At 34.6% G+C, this 8,017-nt stretch overlaps 1 protein-coding gene and 1 long non-coding RNA gene across 3 annotated transcripts in view; both read left to right on the top strand.

Moving 5' to 3' along the window:
• LOC108165684 (vascular cell adhesion protein 1-like) overlaps positions 1-8,017 on the top strand; it is a gene marked incomplete at its 5' end in the record, with an annotated part of 115,962 nt that overhangs the window by 34,040 nt on the left and 73,905 nt on the right. The gene's annotated exons all lie outside the window — the stretch shown is intronic.
• LOC103482495 (uncharacterized) lies at positions 84-3,792 on the top strand. Of its 2 annotated transcripts, XR_536477.1 has the most exons (6): positions 84-171; positions 249-279; positions 652-2,353; positions 2,510-2,597; positions 2,676-2,703; positions 3,210-3,792. It is a non-coding gene; the product is annotated as an uncharacterized LOC103482495 (long non-coding RNA). The 2 variants fall into 2 exon arrangements; XR_536476.1 differs by having other exon boundaries at positions 652-2,597.

The raw sequence follows: 8,017 nt of genomic DNA, 5'->3' as shown, positions 1-8,017 counted from the left end.
CTAGTTTCAAATCATTTCTGATTCTAGAAACGTAGATCTGCATCAGAAGCAGAAGATTTACTTAATTTGTTTTCTTGTTACAGATGATCGATCATCTGAATTCCAGATCCTGAATATATTGAAGATCCTGGGTATTGTTTTGCTCTGCATTAGCATCATCAGCTTTGAGTGGTGAGATTCTCTTCTATGAGTTGATACTTTGCAGCTGCTGTTAGATGTTGGTGTTTAAATAGTTTTTGTTCTTTCAGCTGGTTCAGATTCTCCAAGAAACCAAAGAAGGTAAACTATCTGAGTTTATTGTTTGCATCATAACATAAACAGTGTGTTGAAATTTGTAAATTGCAACACATTGCCTGAACAAATAAAACTTTATTCAGAAGACAAAGTTTTATTTTATGTCGAATGATTTTAGAATTGGTTTAGGTAAGAATCCAGTGTCCTTATCAACAGCCCATGTTCTTTACCATAAATGGTAAATATTCTGCATAGATATAATACTTAACAATTACTTAAAGGACAAATCTAGTATTTTGTACTTTTAGTTTGGAATCCAGTGAGCCTGAACACAAAGAGACAAACCTTCATCTCCTTTGAAACAGTTTGAGCTCAAGTACATTTACTGTAAAATAAATTTTTTATTTCTCTGCACAGGAACCAGAAGAACCAACCTATGTCAACAATGTGATGGAAACTACAGCATCATGAGCCTCAAGGAGACCAAGAAGACGTCAAGGTATCTTTCAGAGAGGATTTATTTCTATCTTCCCAGTTTCTGTGTCCAATAATTAATGTTTGTGTTTCAAGAAGCTTTCTTTTATTCTGCAAAGACCAATAATTGGAGGTCTGGATTCACTTTGGACGCATCACCAGTCCATCACATCTCCATTCATTGTGCTTTAGAAATCACTTATTATTTCTTGATACTTTTTTCTGCAACACAATGTAGTACTTATCGACTAAATAGTAATGCTTTGGTAGAACACTGAAATATAAATATTTGTAAAATAATGCAAAGACAATCTTTATGCATTTTCCTTAGTTTTTCACCTTAGTTTTTAAGATTAAACTCGTTCTCATATTCGCCTGAATGAGAAACTCAGTTTAGGATGTCATACGTTGTATGTATTGTACTTTCAGGTGTGAAACAGGATGATTTCTCCATGATGCTTTCATAAAGGTGTTCATGCAATATGTGCAGAATGGAGTTTAGTATGTAGCCGATTTATGACAGGTTTCAGTATTTGTTGTGCGTACTTCTGAACGATTCTTGTTTTTGTTTTTGACTTGACAGCTTATGCTGAATATGTTCTTTTCTTCTCTTTTTGCATTTTTTGTGTGTCTTTACCACATGTTCCCCTCTAATTTGCCACTGTGGGCTGTACAGTGGTACAGTTGGTAGCACTTGTCGCCTTACAGCAGGAAGGTCCTGGGTTCGATTCCCGGCCCGGGGTCTTTCTGCATGGAGTTTGCATGTGGGTTCTCAGGTACTCCGTCTTCCTCCCACAGTCCAAACCATGACTGTCAGGTTAATTGATCTGTCTAAATTCTGTTTAGTTGTGAGTGTGTGCGTGCATGGTGGTCTGTCTCTGTATGGAAATTCAGAAGCAAGATTATAGATTTATGTGAACGACTGGAAAAGTTCCACAATCACCTTCTTTATTATTGCCATACCAATGCCATTGCAGTCAAATATCCATTTATTATTATCAAATGTATTAAAAATATCAATTAATTCTCTTTCTTTCACTGTTGTGAGAAACTTTGTACACAGATTTCTAATGATTAAAATCTCAATCAGTTCTTCAGCAGCTGTAAGAACCAAGACTTTTTATTTTTTTTATATTTGTTTGGTGTGATTATCTCCCAAACTTGCAAATAATTTATCATTTGCAAGTTTGGGGGGGGTGGGGGAGGGAAACCGCTTGACCAGGGATCTGCCACTGACAGAACTGAGAGCTGGTCTCAGAGATTGTGGCCACCAACGGGTAAGATCCGCGGGGTCTCGAGGATCTTGGTTGATCTGCCGAGGTTCGTGGAGATTCAAAGAACTCAAAACTTCACGAAATGACGACCTAGGAGAGGCAGCACAGAAGGAGATTACTAGGAGAACAGGTTGGTCGGAGGTGAGGTATCAATGATTTACCATCACAGGCTAACACTCTGGCACAGGAGTGTCGGCGGCTCCGTCCTGATAAACTCCTCCAACAATGGTAAGTGGCAGCAGGTGTGCAGCTGCAGGTCCACGCCCTCCAGGAGGTCCCCGGATGCCCCCTGGTGGAGAAACTAGAAACATAAAAGCCATGTGAAAGAACTACAGCAAACCAATCGTCTGTGATCCTTGTTACAACTAAAGGTAATTCATTAGCGGACACTTTTTTCTTATAAAGAATCAGTGAATTAGTTCAGGATTTGGTTCATAAAACATAAACAAATCTATCAAACCACCTTTTAAATATTTGAATTATTTGCAGTAACAAAAAATTATGGGAAATTGGTTTTCTTGTTACAGATGATCAGGAGTCTGGATTCACAACTTATATAACACTGAATATCCTGGGCCTTGTAATAATCGGTGCTGCCATCATCATCTTTGAGTGGTGAGATCCTCTTCTATCAGCGGATACTTTAAAGCTTCTGTTAAATGCTGGCGTTTGAATTAATCATTATTCTTTCAGGTGGTTCAGATTCTACAACAAACCAAAGGTAAGCTGAGCTCATTGTTTGCATCTTAACACTGCCTGATTACGTGAGAAGAAAAGATAAATTCTTCAGGCATATATGTATATATGTTTTATTACATATTTTTGAAACTGTTACTATGAGACATACTGTAATGATTCTCCCACTCAGCTCCTTCAGACTAGCCAGCAGCAATTTGCAAACACTTGCTTGAACTTTGCATCTGCTGAGCTCATTATAGGAGCAACTTCTCAGTGCAACACTAAAGGGTTAAATAGAGGAGCGATGTGATGACTTCCTGCAGGCAGAGTGAGCAAAAGTTTCTAAAAGAGACATAGGCCTAATTTCAAGTCGGAAGTCAAATTTCTATTAAGTTACATTTAATATATGTGTAATACATGCTTTTTTTAAAAGTTGGGAATCCAGTGGGACTAAAACCAAAAGACCAACTTTAAATTCCTAGAAACAATTTTATCTCAAGTAAATTGACTTAAAAAAAAAAAAAGTCAGTTTTTGCTTTATGTCTACAGGAAACAGAAGAACCAATCGATGTCAAGAATATGGCTGTAGCTAAAGCATCATGAGCTGCAAGGAGACCAGGGAGATGTCAAGGCCTCTGTCAGAGAGAGGATTTTTTTCATCTAACTATTTTTCTGTCCAATTGTTCAATTAGTTTTTTCTGCAAGACCCAGTTGCTGAAATGCTGGATAGACCCTGAATGGATCTTCAGTCCATCACATCACCATTCATTGTGCTTTAAATAATGTTTGATACTTGTCTCTACATTCAAGTGTGTTACTTATGGAGTAAATAGCGACGCTTCAGTGGATAATAGAGTTATAAATAAGGCCCATAAATACTGCAAAATAAAGAGTTTGTAAGAGTGAAGCAGATGTTCTCCTGAATGTAAAAACTCTCCTGATACAAGAGGAGGATTGTTTTTAAGAGTTGGCTTTGTGTGTTTCTTTCTGCTACATTCAGGCATGTGTCTTATTTCTATATTTTTTTTTACTGAATTTAAAAACATACACTAGATGGTTTTGCTTTCAACAAAAGGTTGTAAAATATGAAGCATCAAACCTTACTGGTCTTTTATTCTTTGTATTTCCGTTGTTTGAATAAATAAATCGATCATGAAAATTGTAATGAGCTGTTTTTTGTTGTCATCAAAGCATAAAATAATTCTTATGCAGGCAGAACAACTGAGGTGTTACCAAGTTTCCTTCAAACAGCAGTGAAGAAAAATGCAGCTTAACTCTCATCATGTGAATTTCAAACACGTCTAAGTCTAAATGTTAGTGAATCAGGTATGAACTCCAGAACATCACCCAGCATCAAGTGGACTGGCTGATCCGATTTGAACTTAAAAATGACATTGATATAGATGAGGAATGTATTCATGTTCACTGAACTATTTCCATAGTTTGGGAGTGGTGAAGGTCACAATTTAATATCCACTAAACTGAGACAGTTTTAGTTTCACTGAGGAGAAACAGCAGCTGCTAGAAATATTTCTACAAAACCCCATGACACGATGCATTGTAATAGTGATTTCCTGACTGTGATTGTCAGTGATTGTTTATGGCAAATAAAGAACATTTCTTTATTACACTTTCATGAAAGTGTTGCTGTAACAATAAGCAAAAGGCAGTTTGGTGTTCTTGTGTAACTGGAATAAAACCTTTCTGCATTCGAATGTCAGGCTTTTTTGTGTAATTCTTAATGTTTCTTATAATTGTGCATGCCATTTTGGTCCTGTAGATTATTTTAATACTTTTTTTGCATTCTTTTTCAGTTTTATTCTCCTTATATTATTTTTCTAATAGCATCTAAGATGTTTTACATTCACTGCACCTCTTTTTGTAAAGATTTTTCCTTAGGACTTAAAAATGTTTACTGCTGGTAAAATGAGTTATTGGCACTAACATGTTTGGATGTCAAGCACTATAAAGGAACTTAGTTGTTTTATGGGAAAGTAACATCAAAACACAAAAAAGGCCAATATGACAAACATTAACTCATCAATGCTAGGTAAGCACAAGCTCATGAGCATAACATACTCACAAGTGAAGCATGCTATGATATCAAAATTAAACCTAATATTCAGGGTGCTGAAGGTGATGTCTGATGTACAGACAGTGAATAAAACGATATGACTCTGTTTTATTCACTGTCTGTACATCAGTTCAGTCTCCATGGTAACCAGTTTGTGAACTAGAAACCCTAAAATTCCTTTATCTGCTTTCAAGGGGCAATACTATGTATTTTCCAGGCACACAGTGCCATTTTCAACACATTCAAGTAACTATGTTACCATAAGTTGACAAAAAATGCTGCATATACAAACATAACTTATTAGAAGTTAAAGGAGCCATAAATGTGTCTCTGCGGCAGGTTTATAACTTTAGTACCTCTGAGAGACAAAATGATCTTACTAATGATCTGGTCAAAACAGATCATCTGTGATCCTTGTTAGTATTAAAGGTAAATATTTAACTCCACTGAAAATTGCCTACACTAATTAATAATGATATAAATTTACAGTAAATTGTTGGCTGCTAAAGACAGCAGAACTAAATGTACATTATATGTACTGTAATTTATTCTGATGGTGATTGTGGCTTACTGTGGAAGTAAGTATAGCTGTCAGTCATTTACTATAAATTTACATTTTAAATTGTAATTAATATTGAAAGTACTCTACTTTATACAGTGGTGAAACCAAATATAATACAGTTGAGTGCAGCTGCCAGTATTCTACTGTAAGTTTAGTTTTTATCCAGTATTCATTTTAACAGTCAGCTACTGCAAGTAAAATGTAACTCAACCAAATCAAAGGCAAACCAACATCCTCTTTGAAAGAAGAAGAACATATAAATAGAGCCATTGTCTTTGACACAAAGACAAAGGTTTTTAAAGCAGAGAGGTTCCTGGATCTGCGGCTCTTCAACTGAAATTCACACATTATTTGATTTAAAGGTAAGTCCTTCCACTGTTTCAGCTTCTGGTTCAGATAAATCTTTGGTTGTATTTATGACAGATTTTAAACATTAAAGCTAAATGGCTTCATACTTTTAAACTTTGTTAAAAAGTATTGATTTCTTTTTTTTACTTTGTTTTCTTTTATCATCAGACGTCCCTGGTTTACCTGCAAAGGAACCCGTGTTTTATCCAGTAGTGACTTTGATTTAAAGCACAGATAATAAATTGTAATTCTCAGATGCTTTTGTCTGGACTAAGAGAGCTTATGGAGAGCAGTGAGAATCTGATGGCAGCTCAGACTGTGACAATGATGACAATCAGTGTGTTACTGAGTGTTTTCTTTCTTCCAGGTGAGATGTTTGTTCACTTCCTTTCATTTGGAGATTAGAAATGATTCTAATCATTTCTAATCATTTCTAATCTGAGACATCACATGAATCTAAACTGAAATATTTGATCCTCTTGTTGTTTATAGAGACATTGTTGTGTAAAATCGACATTTATTTAGATTTACTTTATATTATGATGTTAGTTGCTGATCAAAAATCTACCAGGAGTGTTGCTTTGATTCTTTCATGCATGTTTGACAAATCCTTGATTCTGCCTTGACAACCATTTGGAGTTGCCTAAGCGCTTGCTCTCACAAAGCACACAGGACCAATTTGAATATGTTAAATTGCAAATCAAATTTATTTAACCACCAGCAGTCTTAAGAGATTCAGTCCATTGGACCCTGCAAAGTATTAACCCTGTGCGGGGACCCGGCAAGGTCACATTGACCCTGTGTGTGCTTAGTATTAAGACATGTTTGAGATATATATGGATCTATATAGCAATATATACTGTAAATAAGATTTTGTTCATAACTCATATGGTTAAAGAACTTGATTTTGTATAAAATTGTTCTTATTAATCTGTCTTCACAGGTGTTTTGGCTGCTTGTCCCAATCCAGGCCTCATTGCTAACACACCTGGGCAGATTGAAGCTATGAGTGGATCTTGTCTGCAAATCCCATGTAGCTACAGTTCAACACATTCCACATTTGGCCAAAGTAATGTTTATTATGGAATTTGGTTGAAAAATAACCCATATTTTAAGGACAATCCAAGCTCTCTTATTTTCAACAGCAGTGGGTCAGTTAACATTTATTCACTGAATATGATTGGAAACCTGAGAGAGAAAAACTGCACCACTGTGTTTCCTGATTTAAACACCAGTTACACTGATACATATTACCTCCGCATTGAGAACGGGCTATTCAAGGCATTAGATGTTTGTCATCCTATTAATATAACAGTAAAAGGTAAGATTGTTTTTATTCTTATAGTGTGGTACAATTTTATTGAAAATTATTTATACTACTGGTATGAATAATTCTTTTACTTTCTCAAAATAAAACATTGTCAAAGGATTATGAGTTTTGATTTAAAACAAAACTTCTTTTTTGTGTTCCTTACAAAAAATAACATGTTTTTTTTAAGGAGAAAATTATTAACAACATTCAACATTCAAAATTACTGGCAAACATTTTACACATTTTCTCTGCTTTATTGGTAATTTTTTTATTTTTAGTGAGGAGCTCCAAGTGTTTAAAGCTGGATTCATGAGGTCTTTCAACAGATTCTCTATCTGAATCCGTCTTTAGATTCTGATCTAAAAACAGAAATCTGGAGTTTGGCTGATATGAAATAAAACATTTATGTTATCTCAAATCAGATAAAAAATAATGGTAAAATTATAAGATTAGTTTTCATCTCACGCAACCAGGTGTATGAATACAATTTTGTCTAACTATGTCTTGCAATATCAGAAGTTTCAATATTTAGAATACATGATTTTTTAGGATGTCTTCATGGTGAATTTATATTTTTATGTATGTTTCTAGATCTGAAATTGACTTATATAGAATACTTGCTTTAACAATCAAAACAAAACTTTACATTCTTTATTTTTTCTTTATTTTTTATACTATTTAGGTAATATTTTGAAATGAAAAAACAAAAGAAAAAACAAAACAAATAGTAGCTCTAAAGAGAGATGGGACGACTGTTGCAGAATTACCTCTTGTGCTAAGGATGACAACTTTATGTCAGACATTTTTCAAGAAAAAAAATGTTTCAATGACGAACTGGTTACCAATTCCTTGAAAAGGGTGTGGAACAATTTTACAAAACAGTGTTTAAATGTGTATGTATAATTACTGTTTGATACAAGTTAACTTTGTTTAAAACCTATTGATGACTGTAAAAATTGCATGTATTTTTTTTTTTTATATTTAATTTGATTTAATTTGAAATCGCCAGATTCTCCTCAGAGTCCCAGCATTAATGTTCCCTCTGACCTGAAGGAGCATCA

The sequence above is a fragment of the Poecilia reticulata genome, linkage group LG20 (genome assembly GCF_000633615.1).
Source record: "Poecilia reticulata strain Guanapo linkage group LG20, Guppy_female_1.0+MT, whole genome shotgun sequence".
NCBI lineage: Eukaryota > Metazoa > Chordata > Actinopteri > Cyprinodontiformes > Poeciliidae > Poecilia > Poecilia reticulata.
Note: the sequence above shows the minus strand (reverse complement) of the source record. Positions and strands in the feature narration are given on the sequence as shown.